Source organism: Lipotes vexillifer, unplaced genomic scaffold (genome assembly GCF_000442215.2).
Source record: "Lipotes vexillifer unplaced genomic scaffold, Lipotes_vexillifer_v1.1 scaffold445, whole genome shotgun sequence".
Lineage (NCBI taxonomy): Eukaryota > Metazoa > Chordata > Mammalia > Artiodactyla > Lipotidae > Lipotes > Lipotes vexillifer.
In genome coordinates this window covers 2,659,513-2,664,790 of record NW_006774995.1, presented here as the reverse complement: position 1 = coordinate 2,664,790, position 5,278 = coordinate 2,659,513, and the positions used below count along the sequence as shown (strand labels likewise).

Sequence of the window (5,278 nt, the reverse complement as noted above, 5' to 3'; positions counted from 1 at the left end):
AAAAAAAAAAAAAAAAAAAAAAAGTATTAAGGGTATTTCACCTTCCACATAACAGTGAGGGAGGAAGGGATTCTGAAATATAAAACAGGATATACTCCTCCTACCACTTAGATGTCAGGGAGCTTACATCACAGTGGAGTAAGGAACGGCTTGAAATTTTGTATGAGTACATTATTTTAACTGGCAGTAGAAATCCGGAAAGAATTTCTATTCCTTTGACTTATATACATAGATTAAAAACAAAAAACAGTAAATACAGCAGGTAAACAGGTTTGATCCCAGCCAGACTCCTCTCAGGTTAAGGTGGAAACATGACCTTTTTTTTTTTTTTTAATTGAAATATAGGTTACATTTTCCTTCTGTTTCTCTAGTATGCTAACGGTCCCTGGGACAGTTACTGCAAAGTAGGGCTGACTGCTAGGAATAACCTTAGACTCACTTAATCCCAATGTCTTATTTATTCCTTATCTTCATTCAAGCAAGATCTATGGTAAATTAACCACTACCAAAAGCCTTAAACTAAAAATCTATGACAGAAGACATTTTGACTAGGTTCTTTGAGAGGAACAGATATAAAAGGCAGAATAGTCAAAACAGGAGAGAAATGAGACTGGGAGCTTCTACTCTCTCATCTGTAGCTCCAACTTGAGATTCTGACAGATGTCTATGTGACACATAAAGGGAGAGGCATGATAGGAATGGGGCAGTAGATAGAAAGAAATTTCTTGGTGTTAGTGGTCTTCCTGATCTCTTAACTTCCAGACTTTGCACTGACCAGCTACAGCTTCCACGGCTGTACCTAAAGTTACCTGGTTCCCCAGGAAATGCATGGGTATGGTGTACTTCAAGTTCTTGTCTAATTCATAGACAATTGGAATACCAGTGGGTGCATTCAACTCCCACCCCCGCCATGATGGTTTTTTCAGAGAGATACTCAGATATTTGACAGTTTCCTGAATACTTTTGTCATAATTTATGATCACAGTATCCACATCACCTTCTTGATTTATGAACTATTTATCTAAAAGGGTAAGACCAGGCCTTAGTACCATTTAGGCTTTCACCAAAGGGCAGCTCATCTTCAGTGTGATCTATATAGGGATGATCCTCACTGGTGTCGCTGTAGAGAGGATAATTGGACTCCTTCATGGGAGGTTGGACTTTACAAAATCTCCAGCTATTTTCCTGGACTTCACCATCCTTGACAGCTACCTCTTCTTTGTTGAGATTGGTCAGACCTTCATAAGGTTGCTCACTACTGGTAACGATAATTGGTCAATGTCACCTATCACTGTCCAGAGGGCCTAGATTGCTGTCTTCTGCACAGAGATGCATCAGATGTCAAAGTCATAGCTGGACTCTCATACTTTACCTCCTTCTGCCCTTCCAGGTTCACATCAGTGTTCTCCCTGCAACTAAAGCAGTTTTCTAGGTTCCAGAAGCTTTCATGGTGCCAGATCAGTATACTCTTATAGGCAGCCATGGCTGCGGGATTGGGAGACAGCACTGACATAGACATGAATGGGAGTTTCACTGAAAGTTCGCATAGTATTTTTAGGGTTACCCTAATGCATGGGTATATACATGGACATAAAATATATGATTACATAACAATATCAGAACTGGTAGAGCTCCTCTACTCTTAAAAGAAAAAGCAATATATATGTACACAAATACTAAGAGTAGAAATAATTGTGCTACTTTTGTTGAGTCTAACATACATATATTTTTGGATATAACATTTCAGAAAATTGGATTATTTTACAATCGACATTTGTTCAATACAGTTTTCTTCAAAAACATTATTAATCTTAATGTTGCATCTTATACTCAATGGTATCTTAAAATCAAGTATGTGTATATATAATAAATATTTCATATAACTAGATTTCTATGTACAGTACATAAAAACTAATGAAACTATACTATATGGATTGAATTTTCTTGAGGCTCACAACTAAAGTAATCAGTGAAGAAATTGTTAATAATCCCTTCATGTTTTCACCAGAAAGCTGGATATAATGTTAAATATTTAGGCAAGAGTACAGAAAAACAGATGGGATTTCTGTGAGTAAAATGTCAGAATGTGGGGCTTCCCTGGTGGCGCAGTGCTTGAGAGTCCGCCTGCCGATGCAGGAGACGCGGGTTCGTGCCCCGTTTCGGGAAGATCCCACATGCCGCGGAGCGGCTGGGCCCGTGAGCCATGGCCGCTGAGCCTGCGCGTCCGGAGCCTGTGCTTCGCAAATGGGAGAGGCCACAACAGTGAGAGGCCCGCATAACGCAAGAAAAAAAAAAAAAAAAAAATGTCAGAATGTTTGTTGTATCAACTGTTCTTTTTATAATCCCAGATTATAGGGGATGGAGGACTTCCCCTAAAATGGAGTTTTTTTCACCTACTATGTACTATTTTCCTTACGGTAAGAATGTAATTTAGAAGAAACTTGATATTTAAGTAGTTTTCCTTCTTACAAATTCATGCTACTGCTGACTGTAAATATTTAAGAACTTTAGAAAATGCATTTACCAAATGGGCCTTGTATCAGTTTTCTATAAATTAAGATTTTCTGAACATGGAATAGAAGGTATCTGGCTATTTGCTATTTAGAACTGCATTTATCAAAATGGCATTCAATTAATCCATAGCTAAATCTAGGCTTCTATATAAACCCTCTTTTCTTATGTGAACTAGTAATATCCCAGCCATGATGAAAGACAGGAGAAAAGGACTTTGGAACCAGACCCAATGTATTGCATCAAAAGGCAAAACAGCTCATTAAATCCAGAAAAGACATATAAAATATCTAACATATATCAAATGAAATCTTTTAGAAAGAGAAGATGAAATGATATAGAGCACAGCAATAAATAACTTAAAACATAGCAAAATAGTTAAAATATTGAGTTGAAAGATTATTATTTTAAGGAATAGTTTTTCATTTTGTAAGATACAGATACTATCAAAAATAGGAAGAAATACCCTGGTGGCGCAGTGCTTGAGAGTCCGCCTGCCGTTGCAGGGGACGCGGGTTCGTGCCCCGTTTCGGGAGGATCCCACATGCCGCGGAGCGGCTGGGCCCGTGAGCCATGGCCGCTGGGCCTGCGCGTCCGGAGCCTGTGCTCCGCAAATGGGAGAGGCCACAACAGTGAGAGGCCCGCATAACGCAAGAAAAAAAAAAAAAAAAAATAGGAAGAAATATGAACAAATTCAGAAGGTCACCATTCAAACTCTGTTGTACAGTCAGCAACACACATAAATAATGCCATGAAAACTGATATTGGAAAGAAAATATAGTGATTAATAAACAAACCTTAAGGCATGTTTTTCGTGTTTTAGACAAAAATGGATTCTCATTAGTCCTTGAAAAAAGAATGGTACCTCAGTCCACCAGGATCCCATGACATCCTCTGATGAAGTTTTTATAGCTCTCCTTTAATTTTGTTAGAACCTCAAGGATAAAAAGATAATTCAGCTCATTCCAAATTACCCCTTCACATTTTTCTCCCTAGGTGACAGTCCTCAGAACTTCCACAATCATTGCTAGTCAATATGCCAACAAATATGGTTAAACTATATTTATATATAGTTTATATATATACATATATATGCAGTTCATATGATTTCTCTGAGGAACAATAATTATTAATAAAAGTTCACAATGAGGTTCATCTGAATGATGTTTGCATAACTGCTCTCTGCTAATGAAACTACACCTGATCCTAAAAGCACAAACAAATATGTATGGAGGCTAACTGTGAATCGGTTTTCAGGGATTCTGATTACCTTTGTTTTCTAAAGCTCTATAGTAAGATTTTCTGCTACCATCATGAGCTTGCTTCCTAGAACTCTCCTGCCATTACTCAAAAGATCGAGCCAGAAGATGCATAGCTACTAAGGATGCTGGTAGCTCACAGGTAATGGCTTCTGGCATGAGCCCAGGTTGACACTAGAACCTTGCCTCTATTATTTCCATCCCTGCTGCTACCTACAACCACCAATCTAAAGCCAGTGTTAGAGCGTCAGTGTTACAAATGGCACCATTATTCAATTGTAGTTGGTGCAGGATACAAATTTATCAGATTTTGGTAGTCAATTTCTCTCTGCTATGATATTTTTAATGGGCTGACCAACATACATGAATGCCTATGTGCTTTGTGGGCTCTCCATGGTAACTGTATAATCTGTTCCTCCGACAATGACAAGATCCACAGTGGAACAGTCTCGGCAGAGGTTAGCTCAGGTATGCTGTACCATCATGGCATACCAGCCAATACCCCGAAATGAAGCATATGACCATTGAACCAATAATTTGAATAAATGATCCTCCATATTATCCCTTTAATTAACAATATTGTCTAGGCCTCTCTTTCTAGGTAATATTATATTTTGTCTCTTTCTAAGGTATAAAATCTTATTTTGGGTCTCTCCAAAGATTTGTAAATTTCTAGAAGCTCACACTCTTGCACTGAAATGGAAGACTTAGTGTTCAGTTGTAGTTTCTCTGGGACATCCACTGAGGAAGACACTTAAATCTCACTATGCCTCCTGAGCATGCTCATGAGATCCTCTCAATTCCTGAGCTGCAACTAAAGTGATGTCACCTGGCATACACATCCTAAACCAGTCATAACTATCAAACAGAGAAAACTTACCCAGCAAACTCTGAGGAAATCTGAACCGTCCTATGACTTCATGACAATGATATTAAAGTCACAACTAAGCTTTAATGAAAAATGTGTTGTATAAATAAAATCTGAAAAAAGATGTATTTCATTAAAAGTCTAAGTACTGAAGTGCCATGTAACCAACAAAGTTATCTTAAAATACTTAAACTAAGATCATGTTTTAGTAAGATTATCATACATACAACAATTTTGGGGGGACTTTAATTGAAAACAGGTTGATATTAAAAGTAGCACTGAAATCTACAAGCCCAGAATAAGTTTCACCTATTTATCATTTTCTCATCCTTCTCATATTTCAAAATGATTATTCAACATTTTCACAAACATTGAAATATACAAAGGTAACATCTGATCATGTTTTTTGTTTTATTTATTAATGCCATTTTAGAAATACAGCTCTTTGCAAAACTAGTTTTTAAGATGTAATAATGGCATCAATAAAATCTGAACATCTTTAACCAGAACAAAATACATGTTCAGTATTCCTATCTCCACCTTATAAAATAGAGGTCAAGGTACCCTAACCAGAGTCAGGAAGTCTGTCAGAACTGAGGTGGAAGATGGATGAAGAGAGACTGATTTAGTTTTTCCCTAC

At 37.4% G+C, this 5,278-nt stretch overlaps 1 protein-coding gene across 1 annotated transcript in view; it reads left to right on the top strand.

The window, feature by feature from the left end:
* OLFM3 (olfactomedin 3) overlaps window positions 1-5,278 on the top strand; it is a 197,018-nt gene that overhangs the window by 108,749 nt on the left and 82,991 nt on the right. The gene's annotated exons all lie outside the window — the stretch shown is intronic.